Here is a 14,027-nt window from a genome sequence, read left to right as displayed (position 1 = left end):
GCCTTAGAACTTGCATCAGTTGTGAAGGCTAAGTTATGGGAAGTAAGATGTAGTATCATAAATGAGACAGAAAAGTGGTCAATAGAAAACACTACACAAAGCATTGAAGAGACAATGCGGAGAAAACTTAAATTGGAGGCGAACAAATGGGGCATCAACTCAATTAAAGATCGATGGAAAATTATTTTTGAAAACCTGTAGACTGCCATTCTTCTTCACATAGAAGACTGATTAGTCAAGAAAGAGTTGTTCCTTATCGTATTGTAGTTCCTTTTATGTAACTCTATTCATTTATTGTTTTTGTTTTTTTCTGTTGGATTCCGGCATTGTCAAGTTGTGGAGTGCTGTTGATGTTTGTACTATAAAGTATTGTACTGATCATCAGTGAAATAAAGTATACTTTTTCCAAAAAAAAAAAATAAATAAATAAAAATCTGTTATTATCAGTTTAATATCTGACATGTCCTCTATAAGAGGACTACATATTAAGCCGATTTTTAGCACGAGGGGCTGAAATTTGGAGCTTGCTCCTTTCACTCCACGCATCGACCTAGCATTGCAGTGCCGCTGGGAACGGTGCACTCTGTTCTTACCTTGTAGAAAACCAAGCACTCAAACAATTGTCCTGTTTCAAAAGTCAATTCACAGCGGGTGAAGGAAATGAAGGTAATGGTCCGGCAGAGAGAGAGAGCCAGTGTGTAAGGGATACAACGTCATAAGCACAGTCTCCTTTTGCCTTAAGTCTTGATTGAAGAACAATCCAGAAACTCTGATCAGGGGTTCCCAATTCCTTACGGATTGATATGGCTGCAGTAGATGTCTACTACACGTCTGTGCCTGACCATCCACGGCTCTCAGTGGGATCCCAATGAGCTTGAACTGGATTCCAAATTGAGTTGGAAGCCTTTGTCAAGCATGAAAACTTGTTTTCACACAAGACCTTCTGGGAGACTTGGTGAGAAGCTTGGTGGCAGCCTTTAGGACCAAATGTATGCAGTTCAGGGATGTATTGCTAAGACAGGCTCAAAAGCCAACCACATTAGCCAGGGCAGGAGGAAATAAAGATGTCTACTTTTGATTGGCAGAGGGTTGGGAATGTTGCATACTGGGATAGGAAAGCAAAGAGAGGCCTACCGTGAAGGTGGTGACTGTCACCGAGAGGCTATAATGCCACTCCAACAACCACCACATGCCAGTGGCATCAGTGAATGCGTGGCTTTGGGAGTACAAAACATGCCGTAAAAACTAGAGCTATACATTTTTGCCGGCATTTCTTGTAATTGAACATAATGATCAGGGGAGAGCGCGGACGCAGTCCCCCACTACCAGAAATTATGCAGTCGAGATTCCCACATTTGGGGAATTCGCAGGGGTCAGCACAACCGAAGTACAATGGCTGGGCCTCGCCCTGGGTGAACCACCTTCTTGATCATGGTATCTCCCCTGCCAGGTAAGTATGAGTTGGGAACACCGGAGACAGGGCCCTAGCTCTGAGACACAGTTGTTTGGCTCACGGTGCCTGCAATGCATATTCACAGAGCCCAAAAGCCTTCGGTAACGCCTCGTCCTCCTTTGATACAGGATTTGTTGAAGTGAAGCAAACACTGCTGTGAAATGACTAGGCTGTGAAATGACATATAAATTAATTTATCACATTTCTTGGCTCCCGTCCTTTTATTCCCCTTGCCAAAACAGAGTAAAACTTCCTGAAAAGCCAGCGGGTAACCTCTGGCCGTCTCTGAGAAATCACAGCAAAAGCCAGATGACACAATGCCTTTGTCTCTGAGACACCAACTGCTATGAATTCTGGAAAACAAGAATGCAGGCAGTACAAGTTTTTCTAGCATACGTGACTGATCAAAACAGCCAACTCGGGGGAGGAGAGAACACGTCTCAGCCTTTGTCAAGCATGAAAACTTGTTTTCACACAAGACCTTCTGGGAGACTTGGTGAGAAGCTTGGTGGCAGCATTTAGGACCAAATGTATGCAGTTCAGGGATGTATTGCTAAGACAGGCTCAAAAGCCAACCACATTAGCCAGGGCAGGAAAAAATAAAGATGTGTCTACTTTTGATTGGCAGAGGGTTGGGAATGTTGCATACTGGGATAGGAAAGCAAAGAGAGGCCTACTGTGAAGGTGGTGACTGTCACCGAGAGCCTCCTCTGCTGCTCAGGAACAGAGGGCCATGCTGACTCTGGTTTCTCTTCAAAGCGCACAAGTCTTTCGCCTTTTACTAAAGACTTCCGTGGAGAGGAACATCCATGAGTTGAATATATTTTTGGCAGGCTTTGCTGTATTGCTGAGCCTTTTGAAATTGTGAAAAGTCAAAGAGCTGTCCAACTTCAGAAACCGTGTGTCCACAAAGGAGAGGTTGGGCAGAGGCGATAAGCAGCAGCCATTGTTATGCGTGCGTACGTACGAGGTACCACAACACGTGAGATTTGTGCCAAGAGCTCCGCACGGACATCCAACACTTGGGGGTTATCGCTTCTCTGCCTTCTGGCTTAGACTGCGATCATCTCCTTTTGGTGGTTAAATTTTTGTCTGTCGTGGCATAAATTTAAACCAGCTGTTGGGAGGATATTTAATATATTCCTTGTTTTAAAGATTAACAAGTCATTTATATTTGTTGATCTTTAGCTCTAGGATAATATTTGTTTTGAACAACGCATCTCTGTACCGCACTAGATTTCATTTGGAAAGAAACCAGTACAAAGGTAAGTGTCTTTTAGTTCATTTCCTTCCCTGGTTGTAAGACATTTTAAGTTATTTAATTATTCTAGTTTTCTGTTACATTGAATTGGTTTTAGAGCTTTCGTGTTTTACTTGTTTTTAGCACCTTGCTTGTGGTGCCTTCAACATGTCGGCCAACCATGCCGGCATGCGGAGGCACCACAGCGTCCGTTTTTACTTTCACGAAGAAGATGGAAAGCTCCTGGAGATGTCAAGACTTGACTCCTCTAGGAAGCTTGTCCAGAAAGCCTTCGGCTTCACTGCTGAGGATTTAAACTGCATTTTGACCCTCCCTTTTAACAAAGGTTTTGATGTTAGCTTTCGGTCTGCATTTGTACTAAGAGAATTTTGGACAAGATTTGAAGATGCTAAAACCCAGTTTTCTGCTTTCAAAGTTGAGAAACTGACTGACAATGCCAATAAAACGGTTATTGTCAGAATGTTCAATGAGACTGTGAATGCAGAGGACATTTCTATGTGGCTGGGAAGATATTGCACTGTAAGAGGCCAGGCTACCAAAGTGAGAGATGAAGATGGCATTTGGAATTGTGCTTGAAGAGTCCCCATCCAACAATGGCAGGACTCCCAAGGTTACCAAGGCCTGAAACATCTGCCATCCATGATAGTGCTGGGAGAAAACAGGGGCTATATCCACTACCAGGGACAACCCAAGCTCTGCCGCAGGTGTAGTGAGCATGGACACCTGGTAGAGGCATGTAAAAAATTGTTTTGTGGAAAATGCAGAGAAATTGGGCACAATTTCGAAGAGTGCACCAATGGCAGGAGGTGCAATCTTTGCGGTGAGTCAAACCACCTGTTTAGAGATTGCCCAAAATCCTTTGCCAACAAACTAAAAGCAACAAGAGTAATGATACAAAATGGTCGACAAGGTGAAGAAGTGAGAGAGCTTATTGAAGAGGCTGGGCTGGAAAATTCAAATCTCCCGCCAAATCTTGTGAATGGAGGAGAGACATCAGGTGAGGTGGGAGAGGAGGAGGGGCCTGCACAACCCCCACCCCTGGAAAGTCCCAAGGAAGGTGGGGCAATGCAGGCAGAGGGCGGAGCTAGTAATGAAATCCAACCACATGACAATAGTGAGGATGCCCCCCTCCCCAATGCCCAGCAAAAAAAGAGACTTGCATCAGAATTCTCATCTGAGACTCCAGTTTCAGATAAGAGGGGAAGAGCTGGGTCTCTCTCAGACAGTTCTTCTGTGGAGGAGCCCAGAGTCTTCCCCCCTAATTCTCCAAATGAGATCTCTTTTCTTTCAATAGCTCTGCAATCAACCCCAAAAAACTCAAATCTCAATGCAGCATTGCGTCAGAGACTGACCCCTAGGGTCCGAAGGGGGACTGGAGCTCAACTCCCACACTTTTCACCTGAAAGAGTAAAGGAAGAGCTCCATTCACAAGAAATTGCTTAAGGGCTTAACTAGCACAAACTTTGAAATGTCTTAATTAAATTGTAAGCCTTTTAAACAATGTCATACCTGTATATTTTAATTCTACTCATGGCGCTCACCTTCTCAACCATCAATGTTAGAAGTGTGAAATCAAGAGTTAGAGCCCAGAGCATTTTATCCTTTATCTATTCTTTTAAGTCAGATGTGTTTTTAATACAAGAGTGTGGCATACCGTTTTTAAAACAATACAGACAGTGGGAGGAGATGTGGCCACAAACCTTGATATGGAGTGGCTCAAACTCAAACAAAAATGATGGAGTGGCCATTTTAATAAAAAATCCTCAGGTGGTGGTGAAGGGCAGCACATTTTAACGTGTTAAACATTTATGGTTTTAATGATAAGAACGACAGGTATGACCTTTTAGAAGACTTGCAGTCCCACATGCTAGGTAGGGATCCACTAATTGTAGGGGGGGACTTTAACTGTGTTTTAAGCAAGAAGGATAGAAAAAGAGCAGGGGAGGATTTTAAGGTTGATAAAACATCTGTTTTACTGCAGGGCATTTGTACAGATTTTAAACTCAAGGACTGTTTTAAAACCATGCATCCCAGAGAGGAGGGCTTCACCTGGTTCAGTGGTGATGGCACCAGAGCCTCTCGCATAGACTATGTTTTTACACGAGACTGCCCAACAACCTATGCTAGATTAACTCCAGTTTTCTTCTCTGATCACCTCATGCTATCCTGCACCCTATCACTCCCTTCAGGTGTGACATCAAGAAGTGGTCTGTGGAAACTCAACTGCTCCCTTTTAGAAGACAAGACTGTAGTGAGTCAATACAGGGAGCAGTATAGAGAATGGCAGACCCTTCAAGACTTATACGATACACGTGCACACTGGTGGGAAATGGTGAAGGGAAAGACACAGACTTGTCTAGACTGCTGGGAGAACTCCCATCATCCACTGAGCAATTCCCTCTGTCTCTCTGCCCCCCCCCCCCCACATTCATTCCTTTATTTATTTTAATACATGTCAATAACTATGTTTCTTTACCATCCACATTGAGACTGGTTCTGCTAGAGGTTTCTCCCTGTAAATGAGGGATTTTTTCCTCTCCACAGTCGCCAAATTGCTACTCGTGGGAACTGTTGGGTTTCTCTATATTAATACGATTTTAAGGTCTTGACCTTATATGTTAAGTGCCTTGTGATAATGTATATGACGATTTGGTGCTGTACAAATAAAATTTAATTGAATAGAGTTGGGTCTCATCGTTATAGGAATGATATTAGTGGAGCTAAGGATGAGGTGTTATTTCCAATGGAAACAAAAATGTATTTATCTGAGAGATAAGACTTGAACCATCTAAGGGCAGTTACACTGTGTTTGTCTATTGATGAGAATGTTATGATCAATGGTGGCACTGAGTTCAAGGAGCAGTAATATGGAGCAATCACCAGCTTCGACGGACATCAATAAATCATTATTCATTTTAAGGAGAGCTGTTTCCGTACTGTGTCGTTTGCGAAATCCAGACTGGAATTTGTTAAAAATTGTATTATTGTTACACAGTTAAAAATATGAAGTGGGGCTTTAAAAGGGGCCTAGAATTCTGTGGGAGTGATTGGTCAAGATTTGGCAAGATTCAAGTTGGCCTTTTTTAACCATAAAAGGTGCCCAGAAGCCAACTCTCTGAACTGGTTGTTGAGAGAACCCCTCGTCAATGGAGCCAGACTGGACGTCAGCAACAAAACAACACACGGCCTGATGGCGGCGCTGACCTGGTCTGGAACCCTGACCCTACAGCAGCTGGTGGATGCAGTGGGGCCGACACTGACCAACACCCAGACCCTGGGCTCTCTTCTGGGGCTGCAGTCTCTCTGGGTGGCCCAGAGGATCCTGGAACTCTGGACCCAGAGGCTCTCTGAAGAAGAGAAGAGCCTCCTGAGGGGCCACCAAAGCAAAGAAATCAAACCTGATGCTGCAGACCCCTACCCTGATATCATCCTGAGCCCAGGGCTGGGGGAGAAGACCGGCCCCCTACTCACTGTAGTAAATAAACAAAAACTAACCATACACAGAGGTAACAAAAAAACCCTCTACAGGAACTGTGTAAAGAGCATCCACCAGTCCGGACTGAGCAACAGGCCCCCCACTGTGTGGTCACAGAGGTGGGGTGAAAATGGACTCAGCCCACAGTGGCGGATTTTATATAAACCTCCCCTAAAAAAAAGGACCGGCGACCTCCAGTGGAGAATTTTACACGGTGCCGTTGCTTCCAACGCTTTTATTTCTGTTATTAATCCCACAGTTCTTAACAAGTGTCCATTTTGCGATCTGCGTGAGACTGTCTATCACGTTTTTACAGAGTGCAAGAGACTCACAAGTCTCTTCTAAACACGGTTTTTAGTCTTTTTAACGTAATTTTTACTGAGAAGGTTTTTATCATGGGAGCTGGCTACAAGAAATTTAATAAAGAGAAGTGGCAGCTCCTAAACTACCTCTCAGGTGAAGCCAAACTGGCTATTTATATCAGCCGTAAACACAGGGTGGAAAACAGGGAAGGGCAGGAAGCAATGGCAGTGTGGGTGACAAACCTCCGAGAAAGACTCAGACTCGAGTTCAATTTTTATAAACATATCTCTGATCTCGAGTCTTTTAAAAAACGCTGGTGTTTTAAAAACATTATCTGCACCGTAAATGATGATGAGCTGTCTTTTCCACACTTTTTAACAGTTTGATGTATTTTTTAAATTATTCTAATTACCTGAGCACTTTATTTTAAAAACCTGTACAAATGAAAATATGTAAATAAAGTGTCTCTCTCTCTCTCTATCTCTCTCTAGGGCTTCACACACAAACACAGCACATATATATATATATATATATAGGTGGCGGTGGCGCCCTCTGTTTGGCAGACAGGACCAGTGGGATGATTGGACACAGGTGGGCTTGAGTGACTGATCACCTGGGGAGAAAACAGAGGAACAGAACACACATACACCAAACTGACACAAGAGGGGGACATAAAACGCGCCCGTAAAAAACGTCGAAGAAGTGGGACTGGAAGGTTGATATGAAAGGTCTGTAGGAAGTTTGCAAACAGAAAAGACGTTGAATGTAGAAAAATACTTATAAATTGACAACCGACAAACCAAGGGAATGGCACAGACTTCATCTGAGAAGTGAAATAGTAAGTTAACGTCAGGTGTCGTGAAACAGGACCTGAGAATGAACCAGGGATTAACACTGTGTTGTCTCCAGGATGGAAAACTACTGAGAGACAAAGACTTTCTGACACTGAAGTCTCTGGTTTTCTGTTGAACAGGTAATTTACCACATCAATATAAAGTCTTTTTTTTTGTATGAATAACATTTACATTGTTACAGATAGATTCATGTTGTGAATTACTCCTGCCTAAGATCATTGTAGTACTTGAGTCATCCTAGATGTATATATTTACTGAACTTCCCACCACCTCAGAATGTAAAATAATTTATGACAGGAGAAAACCACTGTCATGTATAACTTATTTTCTTACTGTTCTTTTACAGATTTTGCAAAATCTGTAAAACAATTTGCAAAACAATTTTAATGTTGATTCTCCAATGTTTTATTAACAAAAAGTTTCTTTCTTCCATTCTTTGTTATTTCCTCTCCTTTCTGGCTGCCATTTTACCATATCCATTAAAACAAAGTTTGAAATGCTTTAGTATTATAATATTATTTTTTTGTTTTCACAGCTTGCATCTGAAATTGATCACTTACATGCAAAGTCAATGTTGTTTACATGTATATCAGATATTGAATGGTTGAGACCTGGTTCAGAAAACTATACACTTCAGAAGACTATACACTTTCTTTTAATTAAAAAATGCATTTTTATAAATATGCATAAAACATGCACTTTTTGTTTTGACATCATTCTTGTGACCCTGTAAGTCACACTCATATTAGCATTACTTTTGTAAAACTAAATATAAATGTCAAATATTATATTAACAAGTATTGAAACTGTTTTCAACAGGACTGATCCAGACAGGAGGTCACTAGTTGTCCTTGAAAAGCAAAAATGAATCATGGAGCCTTTTAGGCACACTAACCTGTGTAAAAAAAATCAGTTTACGTATATAATATATATTTTTTTAAAAAACAGCAAATCTGTTTAATGTCCCTTTTATTATTGCACCTTTCATTACAATGTAAACTCAATTGAACTAATATTTATAGCGGGAAATATCTGGTCTATAGAGCCATGTTGATAATAAATAAAATGTTAATATGCAGCAGTAACAGTGTTGTCATCCCCACTCTCTCTAATGTGATCTGTAACATCCTCCTTGTACTGCCTGTGAATATGTAAAAAACCTTTAGGCAATACTGGGAGAAGTACGGTGGTAGACTCACAGTTTTCAGGATCCTGATCACAGCATTTCCTCTGGCTGTCTAAAAAGGTGTGTCCCTACAATTCATAAGAACACCATGACACTCCAGCAGAAGGTGGGTCACCATAGATAGACAGATAGATACTTTATTAATCTCGAAGGAAATTCAAGAATCCAGTGGCAGTAACATACATTGACCATACATTAGATTTTATTTATGCATTAGAGTTAACTTATAATACAGTAACCGAGATTAATGTAAATTTAAATGTGTACAGAGGAATTAAGGAAATTAAATTAAATTAATAAATTATTAAACAATTGAAGCAAAATTAAACTTTTACAGAGAAATTAAACATTTGCATAGGATTTCAATATATACAGAGTAATTAAAAATGTGCAGGAATATTAAATATTTGCAAAAATTGTGCATAGAAAATTGTAACGACCTCAGGCACGAAAACTGGTGGACTCAAATGCACGACTCAGACAAGACGTGGATATATCAAAAAGAGGTTTATTTTCAGTCACTAAAGGTGCATAACAAAAGGCGCTCACGAAGAGGATAACAAAAGAAAGTAGCAAAACAAAACTATGAGATAAACAAGAATACTAAACATGAATGAAGCTAACTCCTGGCTTGACAAAATATCACACTTGAAACGTGGGGACAGAACAAGACGAACTGGCACAGGCCAAAGGGAGACGAGGACTATTTATACAAGAGGAAGTAGGAAACAGGTGAAACCAATCAGGGGTTGGGAAGACGATCACAAAGGCGGGAAATCACACAAAGGGAGGAAGTCAGGGTCTGAAATGAGAGGGAAAGGTGAGTACCAAAATAAAACAGGAAGTGCACGACGAGACTAGACGTGAGTGAAGTTCAACTTAACACCTAGTGCTCCCAAACACACAAGACCAGACATGAACTAACACAAACATGGTATACTTAAAACATAAACATGAATAAACTTAACATAACTGACGAGACATAACAAAAATAGTGTGAAAATAAGTTAACCCGTGCTAATCATCTGTACAAAAACTATTTAAAACTAGAAGGTAACTATAGAAATAAAAATGTTTTATACAACTATAAGCTATATTAAAAATAGAAAGTGACTGTAGAAGATTGGAAGAAATTACTCTGTGCAATTAAATTAAATTAGGCTGTAAACAGATGAATGAAATGAATGAATGAGTGAAAGTCACAGGCACAGCATGTAGCAGAGGTAGTCAGACATGGCAATGACAGAGAGTCCAGAAAGTTGTGCAGAGAGATAAGTCCATTGTCTATTGTGCCTCATGCCATTACTGAGAGCTGTTGTACAGTCTGATGACCAGGGGGACGAAAGAGTTCTTTAGTCTGTTTGTGGAGCAGGATTGAGACAGCAGTCTGCCACTGAACACACTCCTCTGCCTGATGAAGGTGTTGTGCAGAGGGTGATGGGTGTTGTCCAGTATGGAAAGCAGTTTGTCCAGGGTCCTTCTCTCTACCACTGTCCCCAAAGAGTCCAGCTCTGTGCCCACCGCTGAGCCAGTCTGTCCAGTCAGGCAGAGTCCCTCTTGCTGCTTCCTCCCCAGCAAACCACAGCGTAGAAGTGGACGCTGGCCACCACAGATTGGTAAAACATCTGCAGCAGTTTTTTGCAGATGTTGAAGGACCCCAGCCTTCTCCACATCGACCCCCTCGATGGACACAGGTTGGAGATGTGGTTTCTTCCATCTGAAGTCCACCACCATCTCCTTGGTCTTGGAGGTGTTCAGCTGCAGATGGTTGGACCTGCACCACCCCACAAAGACCTCAGTCATGCGAACCATGTCTGTAGCTGTCAGCTCCTGTGCTGCTCCACACTCATCTCTTGTCCAATGACATTTTCCAAGTACAACAGATAACAAAACTTAAGTACTGGTTTAATTGTAACAGGACACAACTTCAAAGCAATCCAATTATCGTCCTTTCCTGCTTGATCTCCAGACCGTGGTCAGGAAGTACAGGGGAGATGACTGCTTTCCTCCCGAGCCGGTTCTTGCTTTAGGGTTAACACCCTTCACTTTTTAAGCAGCTGAGAAATAATGGTGGACATTTAACCTTGCCTGAAGAAGCTGTTGTATTTATTTTTCAATACACTAAAGATTTTACATTGTACATCTACCCCTTCTTTCACTGCTCATGCTCTCCTCACTTTTCTTCTCTCTCTCTCGCTTAACCGCTCACTCTCTTACGCACACGAAAGCACTGGCCCTTTCTTAAAAGGAGCCATGCTACTCTTATGACAGTACGATGACACATCAAAGTAATATTAATAAACGTTGTCTCTATAGCACCTAACATACAAGAAATGCAGCTCAAAGTGCTTTACATATATTAGATAAAATATAATGTTAAAGATTTAAAAAATGGTTATAAAATAAAACTATGTTAAAATGTAAGTCATATAAGGAAACAGATTTTAGGTGATATAAGGACATACTAAAAGTACATTGAAAATAAAATAGAATAAAAGGAAATAAAAACAATTAAATAAAACATTCATAAAAACAAAATAGAAATAAAGTGATGAAAATTATACAAGCGCACCAGTGTGGCTCAGTTCAAGATCTAATTAAAGGCTTAAGGAAAAAAAAATGTGTGGCAAAAGACCATGCCACTGGGATCTCCCACACACAGCCAGAGACATTCATTTGCTTTGCAGCATATCCCTTAACAGGTGAAAACCGAAACCCAACACAACATACATTTTCCAGCTATTCCAACTGGCATCCAGCTTTGTAGCTCTGCCTCTGTGAGCTTTGTGTATGTCTCTCTCTGGTAGATCCGCTGCTGCCTTTTGTAGCAGAGGATCAATCAGCTAACAGCCCTCAGCTGTGCTGATTGATCCTCTGGTACAGGTGGAGGTGCTCTCTAAACCACCTCTGTGCCCACATACCCCCATCATCAAACTCAGGCCGGGTAGCTATCCGCCTGAGGTATAGCACCTTTCATACAAGAAATGCAGCTTAAAGTGCTTTACTTATGTTATAGATAAAAATTTGAACATGTTCGAAAAGATAAAAAAATTGTTCATCGAATGTAAATCATTTCAGGGTAGAGATTTTAAGTAACATAAGAACCTATTCAAATTGAATTGAAAAGAAAAGTAAATGAAATATAAAAGAATATAATTAAATTAAAAATTCATTAAAGAAACAAAGAAAGTGATGAAAATTATACAAACACATGATTGCATTTATATATTATTGGATGACACAAATGCAAAGTAATACCATGATTATATAAATGTCAACTTAAAGGTAATGACAATAATTTAAAGCAATACAATGACACACTTTCAAAGTAATAATATTAATAAACGTTATCTGTATAGCACCTTTCATGCAAAAAATGCAGCTCAAAGTGCTTTACATATATTATAGATACAAATATATACATGTTAATAAAGATAAAACCACATTATCTTCAAAGCCCTGGATTATTGTGAAATGACAAAAGTTCAAGTTAATACCGCCAGCAGATGTCAAAACTTCAAAGTAATAGTTTCATGGTAATAGGACAAAACTTTAAAGCAATTCAATTATTGTAAAATGACACAACATCAAAGTAATACAAAGACAAAACTATAAAGGAAAACAATTTGCCAGAAATGCAAAGGTTTAAAGTAATACAATTACACAATCTCAGAGTGATAAAATGACAAAACTGTAAAGCAATACAATTACACAATCTCAGAGTGATAAAATGACAAAACTGTAAAGCAATACAATTACACAATCTCAGAGTGATAAAATGACAAAACTGTTAAGCAATACAATTACCGTTGGTTATAACGTCTTCAAATGAATAAAATTATTGTTTGATGACACAATTCCAATACAGTTTTTATTGGATGACACGAATGCAAAGTAATACCATGATTATAAAAATGTCAACTTAAAGGTAATGACAATAATTCTAAGCAATACAATGACACACTTTCAAAGTAATAATATTAATAAACGTTATCTGTATAGCACCTTTCATGCAAAAAATGCAGCTCAAAGTGCTTTACATATATTATAGATACAAATATATACATGTTAATAAAGATTTTTAAAAAAATTATAAAATAAAACTATGTTGAAATGTAAGTCATATAATGGAACAGACTTTAAGTAACATAAGAATATATAAAAAATTACATTGAAAAGAAAAGGAAATAAAATAGAAAATAATCCAATTAAATGAAAAATTTATCAAAACAAAAAAGAAAGGGAGTTATGAAAATTATAAAAGCGCACAAGTGTGGCTAAGTGCAAGATCTAATTAAAGGAGAACTTTTTTTTTTTCAACCTGTTCCTTATTTCCAGCATATGGTATGTAGATCTGTACTCACCCATAAAGGTTTGGAGTAACTTGGAGTCCTATGGACGCTTTCAGATCCACACGCGATCGGCGTATATACAATGCAAGTTATTAGGGCATCCACAATACAGCCTCTAAATAACGCATTATCTTCCGCGAAACTCTTTATTTACTATGAATCGCCAGCACTAGTCCCCTTTGAGTCCAAGTTGCTTTGTTTACATCCCGGGCTTTCACTGGGGTGACGTCACCGAGGCGCGCAGCCGCAGTACAGGTGACGATCAGCTGTGTTTGTTTACACGGATTTGCAGCTGCTAGTTTTGCGCAACATGGCAGAATACTTATCAGGTGCTTTACAGTAAAGTATTTTTTTAAAGCAGCTGTGTCCTTGTGCTCGGGCGTATTCACCCGGTTAAAGGCTATCTAACTTCAGTGGGCTAACGAGCAGCCTCGAAGCTAGCATTGGGTTAGCGAACCGAGAGCGAGTTGTCTTCCTGTTTAATCAATAAACCAGATGTAAAAATAAATGTATATTGTTTTCTTTTAAAGACATTTGCTGAACTAGCTTCCCTGATATTTGGTGGCAGTCTAAATAAAAAAGTAACTGTTTTTTTGTCCAATGACATCTTCAAAGCCCTGGATTATTGTGAAATGACAAAAGTTCAAGTTAATACCGCCAGCAGATGTCAAAACTTCAAAGTAATAGTTTCATGGTAATAGGCCAAAACTTTAAAGCAATTCAATTATTGTAAAATGACACAACATCAAAGTAATACAAAGACAAAACTATAAAGGAAAACAATTTGCCAGAAATGCAAAAGCTTAAAGTAATACAATTACACAATCTCAGAGTGATAAAATGACAAAACTGTAAAGCAATACAATTACACAATCTCAGAGTGATAAAATGACAAAACTGTAAAGCAATACAATTACCGTTTGTTATAACGTCTTCAAATGAATAAAATTATTGTTTGATGACACAATTCCAATACAGTTTTTATTGGATGACACGAATGCAAAGTAATACCATGATTATAAAAATGTCAACTTAAAGGTAATGACAATAATTCTAAGCAATACAATGACACACTTTCAAAGTAATAATATTAATAAACGTTATCTGTATAGCACCTTTCATGCAAAAAATGCAGCTCAAAGT

The 14,027-nt window shown here is 39.5% G+C and overlaps 1 long non-coding RNA gene and 3 other non-coding genes across 4 annotated transcripts; 2 read left to right on the top strand and 2 right to left on the bottom strand.

Moving 5' to 3' along the window:
- Window positions 1–396: 396 nt before the first annotated feature.
- On the top strand, window positions 397–587 carry LOC138412584 (U2 spliceosomal RNA). Its single transcript, XR_011244922.1, has one exon. It is a non-coding gene; the product is annotated as a U2 spliceosomal RNA (small nuclear RNA).
- A 707-nt stretch (window positions 588–1,294) lies between these two features.
- On the bottom strand, window positions 1,295–1,458 carry LOC138413135 (U1 spliceosomal RNA). Its single transcript, XR_011245471.1, has one exon. It is a non-coding gene; the product is annotated as a U1 spliceosomal RNA (small nuclear RNA).
- A 732-nt stretch (window positions 1,459–2,190) lies between these two features.
- LOC138412778 (U5 spliceosomal RNA) lies at window positions 2,191–2,303 on the top strand. The gene has a single exon (XR_011245113.1). It is a non-coding gene; the product is annotated as a U5 spliceosomal RNA (small nuclear RNA).
- A 6,717-nt stretch (window positions 2,304–9,020) lies between these two features.
- Window positions 9,021–10,673, bottom strand: LOC138412361 (uncharacterized). The gene is made up of 2 exons (XR_011244782.1): window positions 9,670–10,673; window positions 9,021–9,334 (listed from the first exon to the last, which is right to left on the bottom strand). It is a non-coding gene; the product is annotated as an uncharacterized lncRNA (long non-coding RNA).
- Window positions 10,674–14,027: the final 3,354 nt, after the last annotated feature.

Source organism: Paralichthys olivaceus, chromosome 12 (assembly GCF_024713975.1).
Source record: "Paralichthys olivaceus isolate ysfri-2021 chromosome 12, ASM2471397v2, whole genome shotgun sequence".
In the NCBI taxonomy this organism is placed as follows: domain Eukaryota; kingdom Metazoa; phylum Chordata; class Actinopteri; order Pleuronectiformes; family Paralichthyidae; genus Paralichthys; species Paralichthys olivaceus.
Note: the sequence above shows the minus strand (reverse complement) of the source record. Positions and strands in the feature narration are given on the sequence as shown.